This window comes from Aythya ferina, assembly GCF_964211825.1.
Source record: "Aythya ferina genome assembly, contig: HAP1_SCAFFOLD_329, whole genome shotgun sequence".
NCBI lineage: Eukaryota > Metazoa > Chordata > Aves > Anseriformes > Anatidae > Aythya > Aythya ferina.
Window position 1 is genome coordinate 45,860 of NW_028181230.1, and position 16,395 is coordinate 62,254.

Genomic DNA, 16,395 nt, shown 5'->3' on the forward strand with positions numbered 1-16,395 from the left:
TTCAGCTGATATTATTCAAATGACCCTCTACAGGCAAAAATCACCTATCGAAAAATTCACCTGTGAAGAAGGAACAGCCTTCGGTGCTGAGTCACGGCAATGCCTGGACCCCCACCATTGCAACCCCAAAAATTCTTGGATAACAGGAGACCAGAAGTTATAAACAAACCGCTGATAAGAACAGAAGAACGTTTCCCATCCTCAAGCTACACCCATGGCACAGAGTTATTAGCAGTAAGTCAGAGTGACAGATTATTCTGGTCATCGGAACCAACAGATCAGACCCAAGGGAAGCCTGACTGCTTATTAAGAAATGCCTTCCCCTCCCACCCCACCCCCCCCAGATACTCTTCCTTGCAGGAGCAGCACACATGATAAAGAGGAACCAAAAGGCTTTTTAAAAATAAAGTATGTTTGAGAGGAAGGGATCGGTTTGCTTTTCTAAAAAGTAGCAACCATGTGTGCGAGCTTCTATCCATATATAGGTATTTTTGGCCTGGCACCCAAGTTCCTTCTTTTTTTTTTTCTCCTCTGTTCAATTCAGCTGCCCCTCCTGGTTCAGACGGTCAAGTTCTTGTTGCATGTCCAAAACATGACAGAAGTCAAGCTACCTGCTTAGGTAGGGATGAACAGCTGGGAATATTTTTTTTCCTTGTAATGAACCTCTTACCCTTCATGGTGTGTAAAAGGAGGATTTTATTCAAACTGGGGTCAAAGTAGGGGACAAAGTTGCCCTTGAATACACTGACATGTATTCTGCCCTCCTACTGCGCTTTAAGGACAGAAACTTTTAGTGGCAGGTATCAAGGTATGCCTAACTAAAACATGGGATTTACCCATCCTTACATACATGTATATGATATTCGTGTTCTGTATTGATCCTGGCCACCTGGCCAACCTCTGCAAGGTTTAAAACTGGAACCCTTACATGAGCCTCACAGAGCAAAGTGCTCACCTACTAGTTGACTAAGCATCTCATTTCATCCAACACTGGAAAATCTCAACCACAGTTTCCAGGATCTGTTAATATTTTGTAACCCATGAGAGATATACCTGGTGCCACAAATCCCAGCACTGTTTTCAGCTGAGTTCAATCAACTCTGACTTTCTGTCAGGTCTCTGGTTAAACGCGAGATGTGCTGCCAAGATTCCCTACTCGTCTGGAGGTCTCCCAGGTGAACTCCAGACAGGCACCTACTTTAAATGACATAGAAACTGAACAGCCATTTACATGCACCTTTTATTTACAGCAGCCCAAACCTGATAACCAGCTGGGCACAGAATAAAGGCTGGCTTTCCCCCTGGTCCCTGGGGAAAGAAATTGCAAGCACTAGAAACCGTTGATGGTTGAGACGGATCTCTGCTGCTGTTTGTGAGCTGTCTGGCAATGAGTTACATTTAAGAATAACACAGTTCTTAAATCGTACTGTTAATTGCATTGAACAGGTGAAAAAGACAGTGCTTGCAAAGACTGTGCAAAGGCATCTTGTCCATTTACCTAACCCAGAATCAATAAACACAATGTAATCTGTTAAATGCTTGTTTAGTGCTTCGCAGCAATGTGGTTAGATTGCTTGATAAACGACCCACAAAAACACTGTGGTAAGCAGTGAAAGAGAATCTGCTTTGGAAATTAGAAGTTCTTTAGCCAGCTGATGTTTTCAGGGAAGGCCACACAACAGAAATAGTAAAACTGGCCCCAACTTTGTGAAGATGGTTTCAAGGCCCTGGAGTTGTGGACCTTCTCCACTAACAAAACCCATCCAGCAAGCTGAATGCAGCTCTGCAATGCACAAACAAGCTGCCACCAGATCTTTACAGCCAATGCACAAGTTAGCAAAACAAGTCACAGCAAACGCCGCACAAGTTCCATGAATACTGCTATTTCCGTATCTCGCTGTAAGAATTCATACAGTGAATTAGACGTGTGGTTTATGTGGTTCCCTGGTGCTGTTGCTGCAGCAGCCAGCCTTGACCCTTCGGAGAAGGAAGCACCGGAGTAGGCAGTAACAACATTGTTTGTTCTCTAGGAAAAATGCCCCTTTAATATGTCCTAGATTTGAAGTTTTCCCAGACTTCTAATTTTCCGTTCTTTACAGCCTTCTACAGCTTTGCTATTCAGTATTTGTATGCATAAATACTATGTATTAAATTAATTCAGCATATTCTAAAGAGAATAAAATGCCATTTCCATAGAAGTGACAGTCTTTGACCTCTCAAGCTCAATGCACATTGTTTCTAAAAATTTTGCACGACCAAGTCTTACTCAGAAAAACCTTACGTAGCTCAGCCCATGCTACCCAAAGTGACAAATGAGCCTCCCATTGGTTTTAGAAACAGGGAAGGATGAAGTGGATGCAAAACCTAGACAAGAGCAATTGTTTAGAATTACAAGTGTTCTTATTCTCCAGTATGCAAACCCACAAGAGCACCCAGGAAAGGCAGCTATCCATGAACAACAAACATCTTTGGGTCCTATGAACCAATCAAATCAAATTAAAGACCACAGATGACCTATTTTCCTAAGCAGTGTTTCAAAAGAGGATGAGCAGTTCAAGGGTCTCAGAGGCCAGAACAACCATAATTAAGAAAACAGGACAGCATTCCCACAAGGGGATTTGACTGGATTGCTGAATGTCTTAAATTCTGCTTTGCTGCTTACCCAAGTTCTGGATCTCCAAACCTTTATATACAAACAGATAATGCAATTAAAGTTTTGGGGTGGATTTCCAGAGACGTGGATAACATTAACTTGTCTTGACATCTAAGGGAAGTCAGGCACTTGAACTACTTCCTATGCGTTTCTTCAGAACACACTATATAAACATACTGTTCATTTGAGAACATACAGTAAAAATCAGACCAAAAAAAAACAACGGAAAAGACTTTTTTCCAAAAAGTGCCATGATAAAAATACAGTGCCTCTGTATTTTTTTTTCAGTGCTCTCTGGTTACAAATAAAAAGTGGAAGTTCTGCCTCTACTTCACCTCTTTCTAGAGCAGAGTGGAAGCACCTCCCTGTCTTTCCAGCCACATCCAAAGCACTGCAGAGCTTTGAGCTCTTACACAATGCTCATTAGACACTTACAAGGCTCAAGAGTTCCTTATATCTAACTGGGGGCAAGGAAGGTACAGACACAATAGCAAAAGAAAATATAAAGCAAAATTCAAAAAGAATAAAGAGAAGGACACTTAATTCCTGGTTGCGTTTTTCCTGGCAAATGACCCTTCTCACTCTAGTCTTCAGTAACTATTTATGAGGTTGGCTATCACTCTGTCACCTTCGGGCTGACTGCTTCTGACAGATATGACAGGAAAGACCCAGAGCAGGAAACTCCTTTTTCTCAGGATGCTGAATCAATTTAGGACTTGTTATAAGAACCTACCTCTCCTTCCTTGAGCAGCATCGCGACTAGGAGCTGCCACGCTCCTGCAGTGACCTGCTTCCTCCCCTAGTAACAGTGCTTGGAAGAGCAATAAGGAAACCAGGCTGGCAGAGAAGAGACTTTGGCATGTGTTGACAGCCCCAGCAGCTGGGAAGATTGAGTCCTTTCACCCTTGAACATGGGAGAGTTGTTTGTCCAAAGGGTTAGAGCTATGAGAGCAGAAAAACTTTCTGAAAATATAGGAAGTTCAGCCAGCCTGCTGAATTAATACGTCCCTGTGACGCTTAAGACTAGGCAAAACCAACCAGAGACCAGGTGGATTTCCTGGTACTAGAATAATAACTGCTTCATTTGGACACCTCCGCCAGTTCTGACTACGTATCCGTACACTCAGTTATGAAAAAGGTTATAGCATTTCTTCCAACCTGACACCCCAAAACAGAAAATTGCTTCTTTTCAACTAGTCTACCTCTGTAAGCAAGACTGCTGACTAGGGCTAGCAGAAAGCCACGCCAGAGAAAAATCCACAAACAGCACCACAACACCAAATAGTCAGTGAATTCTGGATTTGTCAGGTTCACATCAGACAGTAACCAAAGTTAGGTGAAGCTCACAGAGAAGAGACAGTTGTTGGGTGTCCAGCAGCAGCACTAAATGCTGGGGAAGGTCTTGCTCTCACAGTGCAGCTACAGGTTGCTCCAGGGAGTTTGGCACCAACAGCGTGGGTCACAGCTGAGCAGCTTGCAGCACCCCTCAGCAGGTATTGTTATCCTGGGCACAGTTTGTTATCCTGAGCACATCTCTGAGCCAGGACTTTTGCTTCCAGTAATCCTGGTCCAGAGACGAAATTAGCTGAACTCTGTGTCAGGAAAAATTCATCAGCACTGACAGGTTTCAAAGCAAACATCTTGGGCTTGATAAGCATTTTCCAAAGAAAACTTCTTTCCTCTGAAAATTTTCGGGCTATTTTAGGGCTGTTACTGCTTCAAGCCCAGCCTGACCTGACACTACTCCAGAACTGAAGTCGGCAGCACAAGCTCTTAAAGAGTGCTGAAGTGCTGCTGCCAGACCAGGGCTCCTCTGCCAGCCCCACCTTCCTCCCAAGCTCTCTGTGCACACCCACCGGGCCCTACCCTGGGTGTCCCCGGCCGGTTATGCCGCCGGTAGCTCCGCAGGTTTGCTTTGCTCAGGACCACGCAGGGACTGTGCAGTGCCAGAGCCAGAGGCGTGAGCGTGGAAGGTGAGCATCTCACACGCCTGGCTTCGCTCGCACTTCCAGCACGCTGGAGCCGGCGTTACCCTGGGGAGACAGCCGGCGGACGGCTGCCACCCTCCAGCTCCCGCAGCCGCCCGGCGATGCGGTTTCCCAGCCCGCCGGCTCGTTACGGTCACGCCACGACCGGCGCACCTCGCACAAAGTTTTCTCCCCGCTCCGCTCCCCGGGTGGGAGCCGGGGTCCCCCTCGGAACCGTGCCGGCGCCTCTCCCCCTCGGCTGCCCCCGGGCAGCGCCGCTACCCCCGGCGCCCTCCCTCTCCGCAGGACGAGGTCAGGCTGCGCAGACAAAGCCGGCGGCGGAGGGCAAAGCCTCTTAGCGCTGCACCTGGCGCCCGCTCCCCGTGCTGGGCGCAGCCCCCGGCCCGGCCGCCTGTTGCTCGCCGCCTTCCCCGGGGCCCGGCGGGGACGAGCGGCGGCCGCCGGGCGGGGGCAGCCCCGCAGCGCCCGGCCCGGCCTCCCCGAGCCCGCAGGGGGGCGGCGGGGCTCGCTGGGCCCCCGCGGGGGAAGCGGCGGCGGCGGCTCCCCGCGGCCGGGGCGGCGGCCGAGCCTACCTCGGTGCCCCGCGCAGGGCCCGGCCCGGCGGCTCCTCCTCCGGCTGCGGCTGCTGCCCGTGCCCGCGCCCATGCCCCTGGGAGGCGGCCGAGCCGCGGCGTTGCCGAGGGGCCGGGGTGAGGCTGCGAGGCTCCGGCTGGGCTGGGGCAGCCCCGGCTCCCTCGCCCGGCTGCTGTTTACGGCGGGCGGCCGGGCTGCCTGTCAGCGCCCCGCCCCGCCCCGGCCCGCCCCCGCCGCCATGGCTCGGGGGAGGCCGGGGAAGCGAGGCCGGGCCGGGGGCGGCGCGGAGCCCTCCCGGGGGAGGCAGGGCCCGGGAGGAGCCCTCGGGCTGCGGGTTCCCTCTGCTGCCTCTGGCCCCGGCCCGCAGAAAGCTGCCCCGCCGGCCGGGGGAAGCCTCACCTGGAGCCGCGAGCTCACCTCGGCCCCCGGTGGAGGTGCTGAGGGCGTTTCCTCGGGGCATGGCTCGGCTGGGGTCGTTCCCCCACCTCCATGAGCTGCCCTATAACTTTTTTATTTTACATATGCTATAAGCCTGGCGGTGGCTCAGAGCCACCTTGACGGCGTTGCTAATTTTTAACATGCACTTACTAATTTATCTTGTAAATTTATCCTTTCCAAGGTTACGTAAATGAAAAGGTTCAAGTACTAATGAAGCTTGCCCCAGAGCTGTCTGGGTGCCAGATGCTGTAGCTATTTTACACTTGCATGCTGCATGTTTCGTTGTTTCCTCCTAAAGACAGAAAACTGGTAATAAACATCTGCTTGTTATCTGCAGGAACAGGTGAATTGTATATGCTACAGAGGTGAGCTATGCAGAGAAAGAAAAATTAGAGGTTTATGAGAAAATGCCAAGGGAGAGAGTCCCCTGTCCAGGCACGGTATGTATCACACTTGGGAATAAGTGAAAAAGAACAGGAATATGGGCAGCACTGCTAAACTGCTCCCGTCAGTGCAGCCCAGACAGGAAAGCAGGCACTGCTAAGAGAGAAACCAGACGGAAAACAAGGAGAGCTCCTGACTTGACGTGCAAGTTCATTCACTGAATCCGGGCAAAGTTTTTCATCTCCTGAGTCTGCAGTTTTTCACATCAATAATTTACAGGGCTCCAGGGAGATTACATTTACCCTTAGAGTACAGTGAAAAGGAATAAGCTGAGCAAGGCAACCCCGTTTGATGCAGAGCACAACCACCCCCTACATAAAAATGTGCCACGATAGGTTTTCAGAGACCAAAGATGCCGGGCTGAAATTCTGTTATTACACATCAGAGCTAGGACCCAGCACACCCATGTAGTGAAGGAGTGAGAAGCACCACCTACAAGTATACAGTGCATCTTCCTGGGAGGAGGAGAGCCTGTTTACAGCTCCCATTTAGTCCTACATAGACTGAAATAAAAAATAATTAAAAAAAAAAAAAAAAAAAAAAAAAACATCAGACAGTTCATTTCCCTTTAGGAGACAGGGGGTGGTGATGTCTGTGTGTGATGATAACCATGTCCTGTTAGTAGGCAGTGTAGTATGACACCGGCTGGTAAAGAGAACCAGCTTCTGTTCTCAGATGTGCTGCTGGCTTACCTTGAGGCCACAGGGAAATCTCAAAGGAGGCTGTTTTCTTCCTTCATACTTTCAGTCCTTTTCTTTTTTAATTACTTTTCAGGGTAGGATTTTATCTCACTATGGGTTCAGCACAGCTCACCACCCAGTACTCAGTGTGCCAGACTAGACAGGGCAACTGTTGACACAGCTGAATAGAAATTACACAGAAACCCAGCCGCATAGAGGGCAGATTTCCCAGGTAAACAGGAAATTGAAATTTCTGAATTGAAAGAAGCCACCATAAACCATCAGTACAACCCCCTTAATTCCAAAGGAGAGCAAGGTGCCTAAATTCCTTTGCAGATCTAAACCTTCCCAGTGTTTTGCAATTATCACACCACAGTCTTTTTGTTTCCCCAGAAAGCTTGTCTAGTATTTTAAACGTGTTGTTCTGGAGTTAAAAGTCCCTGCATCACCATGCTTGCAATACTGCAGAACCAGGACCAAAGCCTTGGTACTGAGGAGCACTACTGGGAACACCCTCCCTCAATGCCTGACAGACCTTCAGTAGAAAATGCAAACCACTTGCAAATGTTTTCCCTCAAAATTTGCAACTAATTTAAAAAATAAGGAAGAAACTATAAACTTAAGGCCATTAGTCGAGTGGAAAACTTACATTCTTCCAGCTAGCATTGCTGTTGACAATCCCACATTTTAAATGCTACAACACAACAAAACACGGAAACTGAACATCTCCATCTCGATAATTGGATACCACTGGCTCAAAGTTTAGGGGAAACTGTAGCTGGGCAACGTATTCCTAGAAACACATGTCACACTTAGCTGAAGATAGTGTTAGGTCTGCAGAAAAGGGCTGTCCTGATGCCCTGCAGATGGGATGTGGACTGTGAGCATACTGATGTGGCCTTTATATACTTGCCATCAAAAAATAAATACAATTTGTTTAAAGTCAGAATAACAGAATTATCCCTGTGCCCACGAGACTCCAATTCTCTGCAGATGCAGCACAGATTTAACGTAATTGTTAAGACTATGCTTTCCAGAAATACTTTTACTCCTTTCAGTGGGAAGGCCTGACAAGTCTTGTGGTGCAGAAATGCTGAATTCTAAAAAACATGCATTGGACAATCGTGCACTCCTCTTTGTCTTCAGTTATGACAACACACACAGTAGTTCTTATGTGGAAAAGAATCACTCATTTTTCCCAGATAATTATAACTGATTATTTTATTCCACAAACTCAGCCTGAGCACCTGCATGTTTCCATAGAAACTGCACAAGCCTTCAAGGGATTACTTCAGAATTCCACTGTGGTTTGGGTCTCCAAGTTATTCAGATTTTCTGGGTAAAATCTGTTTCCTGATATAAATTGAAATTATCGCTACCACATATTTAATGAGCTATACCAGTCTGTTATCTTAAGAAACTGAAACATTTTCTTGCAGTTTTCTACACAAAAACATGCAATATGGTAATACTGTACTTAATTAGTGTTGCAGCCATTAGGAACTCAGGACTGGAAGCAGCCCCAGATGTCTTGCAGGGGATCACACAAATGCGAGGGGCAGATGGGGGACTAATTCCCATAAATCCTTCTGGCCACCTCATCCCCAAAAGACCCTTGGAAAAGAATAGGCAGGTGTAAGTACCTTCATGCACTCCAGTACATACATGCTCATTCATTTCACATGCATGTGCATCACCTCTCCCGTCTGTGGGTATTAACGAAAAAAGTATAGCAGCAGATTTATTAGACTGGATAATAACAACTAAAAGAAAAGAATGTGTACCCTGGAAGCCTTAAATCTAGACAGTGCCCGGTCAGGCTGCTAGAAACATGCAAGCCTCCCTTTGTGTATGTGCTTATTATGTACAAATGCAAGCATGCAGATGAGACAGGATCTCCTCCCAAACCTTCTTTGCTACCTTTTCTCCAAGTCAGATCAGTTCCTCTACTTCCTTCTATCTGCATATCCTGTGCTGTGTTACCCCATTTGTTTGTTCTCTGCTATGCACACTACTCACAGAGAAAAGAGGAATTTCTTCAGTTCTCTGAAGGCCCTTGGTGCAGATGAACCCAGGACTGACTTCCTGCACTGCTGTCTCTGCATTATCTGCCTGTGCTAAATAAAACAGATTCTGGTACAAGAAAGAAAAAGCGTGAAGGTGAAAAGAATGACAAATCTAAGTGGAAGGATGGAAGGAAATAAAAATAATGTTTATGTCCTTTCTGACCATCTTTTTATCCATGCAAAGATGATTTCAGGTTCTGAAAGAAAAAGGAGAAAAAAAACAAACAACAAAACACCACCTTACTTACCTCTCTAACCTCTGGAACTCCTTAACACCTGTTACTCGTGTGTTTCACACAGCAACATTTCAGTCTGCTCTGTAGTATAAACAGGAGTGCTTTCTGCCAGCTAGAAAGCTAGATGCACCTTTCTTGCCAATTTCAAGATGAATACTATTTGCTGACATTTTTTCAAGAGTATAGAAAGTTGTTTTTTTTTCTAATTCCTTCGAGAACAGGAAAGGAACAAGTACCACTCCCCTTCTTCACCAGCCCAGAACACCAATGTTAGAACCAGCAGTGCTCAGACATACAATGACTGAAAGATGCTCACTGTCTGAAAACTGTTCTGCTCCAGTAAAGGGTAACAGCTTAGAAATGAAAGGCGAATTTAGATGATGCATGAGAATTGCATGGCAGGCATCTGAAAGGTACTGCATACTAAACAAGAACCACACAGTGTTAAAGCATTGCCTCTGTTTGTAAGAAAAGAGGGAAGAAAGGAAGTCCAGAAGTGAGGTTACTCATTAAATATATACAGGCAACATATCCAGAGCTGCAGTCACTGGGAAGTAAACCATTTTTCTTTCTTAGATCGTCTGAGAGCAACATTTGTCTGTGACTTGCACCCAACAGAACACACCAAAGCTTGTTTAAAGACTGCTTTGCAGCTTTAGCCAGTGAGGCACCAGATTTCAAAGCTTGTATCACCTTTAATAAAAACACCGCCAGAGCTCCAAGTAGGTGATTTGCAGATATCTTAACCAGTGCATTCCTAAGTGCCTGAAATTTATCAGACTTTCTTCTGTCTTGGATGCTGGCTGTAAATTAGCAGTGCAGTAATACATTTCAGTAAAACCCAGCCTTGGAAAAATCACTAAGCTGAGATCATCTGACATCCATCTCTGAGACTGAGTGGCATCTACCCTTAAAGTTTCACTTGGAAAGCAAACAGAAGAAAAAGCATTCCTGCCTGCAAACCAAATCGTAACCTTTCTCCCAGTACAGGGATGAAAGACCCTGGTACATTGTGCATTCAGCAGACAATGACTGCAGCCAGCCCTACACGCAGTGGGTTTAATCTGGCGTGGCGCGTGACAAACAGGCGTACGGCTACACACCCCAGCAGGCTTCAGCCAGGCCTTACAGTCATGTGAGGGTGCCTTTGAAGACTGACAAGATTGGATACAGCTTTGAATCTGTCTCAGAGCAGATAAGCTTCTGCAGTCATAAAGCCTAACCCAGGCCTCATAAACGCTAACCTCTGTAGAAGTATTAACAGGAATTTTCTCATTATTGAACCTCAAAACTAAGGAAAAGGTTGGCAAATGCAACAAATTGACCTTTAAGGCAATTTCTCTAGATAAAGTCTAGGTATGGGTGAGCCAGCTCTAGGGCAATCCAAACCACAACATTAAGGCATCACACTTGATTAAGGCTTATAGCACTACAAGCTATCTGGTATCCAGAAAAAAAAAAAAAAAAAAGAAAGGAAAAAGTCTGCTCTCCTTGGTCCCTTCTCTGCACCCCAATAAATTTAATGCTTGTTCAAGTAGGATATACACCACTCAGGGGAGGAAAAAAAAAAAAAAGGAAGCTCAGTGGGAACTGATGCATCTCCAGAGATCAGATGGTGCTGCAGCTATGCCTACAGCTCACTATTCTCCTACTTTGCAACATGCAAAAAAAGTTCCAAGCTCTGCTGATCGGAACTTGGAAAAAGGATCCGACTGGTCTGCTGCAGTTCCAGGTTTGTTACTCAGACTCCTAAGGAGCATACAAAGGTATGCAAACTCACCCCTCCCAACCTCAAACATGCAGAGGAAAGACATTTGTCCTTGCTAAGCCTCTCTTAGCAATCTAGTTTGCAGATTTGGCTCTCCTACTGTAACGAACAGCTTGTATGCATCTAACAAATGCATGCAGTGAAGACATAAAAATAGACAGCCCGTTTCTGTGTAACAAAACCCAGACATCATCTTCCTCTTAAGCACAGCTATTGTGCTGAGCTTCTCAGCTAGATGTTCCCCTTACATTTTCTCCCCATACTGCATTGCTATTTATATCCTGTCCAGAGAGGACAGATTAATACTAAGCATTTCTGTAGGACCTCCCTCTGAAGAACCCTGGGTATATTTTACCATTTGAATCACGTTTTTAAAGGTTTCCATTGTACCATTACCTAGTAGCTGACAGTCACTACCTTGAGCAACTTGAAGCTTAATATACAAGACAGGAAAATGGGAAACAGGGAACTGAAGAAGACAGAAGGATCTCTGAAAGTGTACTGCAAAATTAGAGGAAATTCAGCAGACAGCAAGCACAATTAAGGCCCTGGAAAAGCAAAGACAGTGAATTGGTACCACAAAAAAAAAAAAAAAAAAAAAAAAAAAAAGAGTAAGAGGAAATGCAATACATAGAACAAATTGAATTGTTTAGGAGACACTGTTCATGCTTTCTCACAGCACTAGACCAAATTAATTTCAATTAAAAAATGGTAGGAAAGTAAAAACTGCAGTGAAAGAAAATGATTTTCACAGTACACACAATTAGTACTAAGATTCAAAGATTGTTTTGGATTTTTATAGACCTCCAAATTAATCTCATACTGCAGATATAGACAGTAAATTCTTCACCATCCTCTAGCGTAGGAGATTAAGATCCAGTGTTGAAAACAGGTTCCTGCACATTAGTTACTGAAGAATTCTTGCACCTTTTTCTGAAGGTGTCTGTTAGCTCCTATTCCTGGAGACATGTGCTGGACTGATCTCAAGCCAATCCAGCTTATTTTGGTAAATCCTATGTTTCCACTGAAGCAAACTACCTAGGATGATCAGCAAGACCAGCAACAGCAATGCTAGGAAGAAATCCTGTCACTGAACTCTCAATCACACGTAAAATCAAAGATATTTCATTACAAATCCCTGTACTGTAACATTGCATTGGCCAGCACAGGAGTTTAAGCAAACCATTGTGGCCCATTACAGGCAACAGTTCTAGAACTTGACATTAACTATAAAATAGGTTCATGTCAAATAAATCTAAGATCTGGTGGTGTTCAAACAACTTATTTTCAAGTAAAAAAACAAAAAACAAAAAACCTGTCTGCACAAAGTTTATGGAGAGAAAAAAGCTTTTTTTTTTTTTTTTTTTTTAAAAAAAGTTGTAATTAATAAAACAAGGGAGAAAGAAAAGGGTGTTTTGAAGCCCTTGATTTTTTTTTTTTTTTGAAAAACTTTATTGGTTTTTATTTCCAACTCATTAACCCTCTTAACGATATACCATGTAAATCATACTATTTTAGTGATTAGGTCTTGTTTTAAATTTCTGATGCCAGCTAGAATGCCTTATTTCCGTAACAATTCACCATCTAGTTGCAATCAGAATGCATAATCCTTATCTAAAGATACATAGTCATCAACCCTACAGAAGACTGGCTTAAAAAGGATTGAAAACAACCTGAAAGTGTGGATTAGGAATAAATTCTTGTTGCTGAAGACCTGTAAAATTTCTTGAATTGCAAAGGCAGAAATGACAAGCAGCAAGAGACGGTCAGAGCTTGTTTGACCTGTTATTGGCATACACTCCTCACATACCACTGAATTTATTCTTTCATATTCTCATTCTGTATCCGTAAGACAACAATATTTGTCTCCTTGCAGTATGAAATTATGGGCACAGTTAATATTTTTTACTATGTATACAGCATCCTGTATGACTTAGCTAGCAGACACTGCTGAAATACACATTTGCGTGGTTAGTAGGGAGGAACAGAGGAAACCTCTCTATTCTGCAGTATACTAAAATTAGATAATAGTTTTCGTCATAAGAAAAACTATTAGTGTTCAAGCATATTTTTGCATCATTCTTCTGTTCTTTTCAAAGCTTTTTGAAACACTTCAGAATTAGGCAAGGTACCCTCCTCAGGTCTGTTCAGAGTGGGCTAAATAAGGGTCATAAAAAACTGCTGTCTTATCTATGGTTTTCTTTTGCAGAACTCATTGGATAAAACCAAAAATTTCTCCCATTCTTAAATCCTCCGCTGCCCCCTGGTGTCTTCTTCCTGCAGCTTCATACAGAAAGTTAACACCTCACATAGTTCTTTGCCAGAAAGGCCGTATTCCAGAGGAAAGTTATGCTGCAAAACAGTGGACCACACTTTCAGACACTTATTTTTTTTGGCGTGCTTATAATAATTTCTAAAAAAGATAAAATTACTAAGCAAGATTCATTCTAATAAGATACCGAAGAACAAACAAAACCAAAATGTCCTATGCTGAACATTTCCAGACCAAATTACTCCAAATTAGCTGGAGTTCCAATAGACTAACCCGGACTGCACTGAAGATGACTTAAGAGTAAGCTGGGAAATGGCTGGTTTCCTCTTTTCTGAAAACTTCTGCAGACATGCTATTAAATTGCTGCTGATGTAAGCATATGTTTTCTTGGCTAAAGAACTGTTAAATGGGAAACTTGAAGCAATGACAAACTATTTTCCATAACAGATGCACAAGATAGCCCTAAAAATAGAGGAAAAAAATATACAAGGCTGCATTGACAAGAGTGATAAAGAAACCCAAACATACTGGCTTATTTATGGACTTGCTATAATTTAAAAGATTAAGATGATGTTTGAAATACAGAAGAGCTGAAAACACAAAACTTCCACGTCACCAAGAGTATTATGGCTGGGAGAAGGAATGGCTGGAATAGACAGAACCTACCTAAGCCACAGAGTTTCACATATTGGTTCAGGATGATGCACACTGGATTCCGTAGTTTTCTTAAATGGTGCATTCTTCTTTTTTTGATCCACATGTGGGATTACATGGCTATTTCTCTTTTGAGAGAAATACACATAAAATCTGGCATGTCAATCTTTAAAGACTGGAAAGGCTTTAAGTGTAGCTTGTTCTTTAACTGCACAACTTTCTTAGTGGAACTCTTATCCGATGGAAAGATTCATCAGGAATAACCCTACAGAATCTCAGGAGGTCCCCAGAGCTAACAACTACAGTAGAGGACCTGCTTCTTTAACCCACGGCTGTAAACTCTGACAAAAAGGGAGTGGTGGACTTCCCTCAAGAGGAAAAAATAAGGCAAGCATCCACCCTCCTGTAAGCAGAGCAAGGAGAGGAAGATAAAAAACAGCTTGCTAAAATACTTGGCCCAAGAAGGTCACCTGACAAATAAAAGAATCTAAGCTTCACTGATGAGGAAATAAAAATAGGCTATGAACATAAAATAGGTCAAAATAGCAAACACCTAAGCATTATTAGAAATACCTGGTTCTGTCCAATTTTGAAGGTATGTTTGAATGGTTTATTCTGAACCTGCTCAAACTGGCATCTCCACTGACACCTAGGGGCTTTGCATGACATTCCTTAGTAGAAACACGACCCTTGTTATCTTTTCAAGCAATTGTTATTTTTTGGATTAATGGGTAGAAAAGCATTTCTGACTAGCAGTAAAGTTTTGCATGCAAAATTGTTCATTCTGTATTTGCTCAGTGTGTAGGGAAAAGCAGAATTGAAACTAATACCACAAAAAGGAATATCCCTCCCTTCACTCATGTACAGATATGCTTGTAATACTCACTGGTATTCTCAAGTAACCTTAGGAACATAAAATATAAAACAGGAATTGAAAACAGCTGAACAGGAGACTGTTTTGGGAAACTTCATCTGAGAACATGAAAAAATTACAGTTCTCTGTATTAAAAACCAAGCATTACTACCCAAAAAATCACAATGGCTCTAAACACATTTGCTTCACAAGGAAAATCCTAGAGTTCGTCTTTCTATTGAGCACATCTTGTGACTTTAATAGGCAATAATCTTAAACAGGACAACAACCACACAAAGGAAATTGCTTTTTTTCATTGTTTTCTCTCCAACACTCCATCCACTGCAAACATCGCAAGCTCACCCCAAACTAAAATCAGGTTAAGAACTACAGCATTCAGAAGCAGCGGAAGCTCACACAACTATTCCATAGCTGCAAATGTCTCTCTTAGTCACAAGAACGTTCTCACATGAGTAACTGTGACTCAGCACTAACATAAATGCCAGAGAAAACAAGAAATGAAATGAAATATTTCAAGATGAATTTGAGTGACATAAAAAAGAAAACCCTGACCAACACAAAGGCTGTAAGTGAAAGCAAATTCCTGGAGGTAGAAGCAACTCCAAACCCACAGTTTATACCCAGGAGATAGTGCCCCACTACAAAAGTTGGAAGTGCTTGAAAAGAATTCGAATTCCTCGTGTGTAAAAAAGCTAGAAAGACTTCATTTGGATAATAAAAAGCATTAACAATTCCAGCCTTGTCTATGACAAGTTTGTTAGTGCAAGGCATCAGTGCAATTACATCTCAAGGGAATGCCAGCTGAGTAGAGATGGGAATTGCGAGCTGGCAGAGTTTTATCACCACAGGAGATTTCTGAGAAAGGAAATCTTTCATTCAAGATCCAAAAGCACTTCTGACACCTCTGTAGAACCTAATAATTCGACACAAGAATCCTGAAGGTCATTCAACAAGAGACCAGCCTGGTTATGCCTTAAAGGTCCTCACGTTAAAAGAAAAAACAATACAAAAGGAAAGTAGAGAGATTAAACTCCCACTGTGTAAAAGTCTTATGATACAATCTAGTTACATGAACAAGTACACAGAAACCAAATGGTTGTCTACAGCAGATGCACAGCACCTCGGAGCACTGACTAACGTTCAGAAAACCAAACCATTTAGGCAAGTTTACACAGTAAACAGTAATTAATCCATAGCACAGTTCAATACAGGATTTGGTAAAACCTGACATCGTAGATTAGCAACTGAAACATTAATTAAAAATGTTAGTGCTCTTAGGGCTGTATTACTGGTTGGAAATAAGGACTGCCTATAACATAGTATTGTCCAGCAGGCTCAAGAAAAGCCTTTATCAGGTATAATTAAAATGGGCTACAATAGAAATGATAAGAGGCTACAAACACAGAATTTACACATTATTACTATACTATATTTTCTGAGAAGTATGGTTATGTGTTTCAGAATGTCATTATGCATATGCAGAAAGAGTCACAACCGAGATTTTATTCACACTTTCTGATACAAATCTCAATTGTACACTCTTCGTAAAAATTTGAGTGTGGCCATTCTAATACACTGCAGAAAAAAAATATATCCTGCCATTATACTTGAACAATATCAGATTAAGTTTAAGTGATAACAGCCTACATTATTTTAATTCTACTTCCTACCAGAACTTGTACTTTATCTACAAGAGAACAATACTGCTGTCTTAAAGATGCTGAGCCACAAGTAACAAATTGCTAGGAA

At 43.2% G+C, this 16,395-nt stretch overlaps 1 long non-coding RNA gene across 1 annotated transcript in view; it reads right to left on the reverse strand.

Moving 5' to 3' along the window:
• The window catches only part of LOC311429110, a 30,870-nt gene extending 25,480 nt beyond the window's left edge, over positions 1–5,390 (reverse strand). The window contains exon 1 of the long non-coding RNA XR_014688103.1: positions 5,214–5,390. This is a non-coding gene — a long non-coding RNA (uncharacterized lncRNA). The remainder of the gene's footprint in view (positions 1–5,213) is intronic.
• Positions 5,391–16,395: the final 11,005 nt, after the last annotated feature.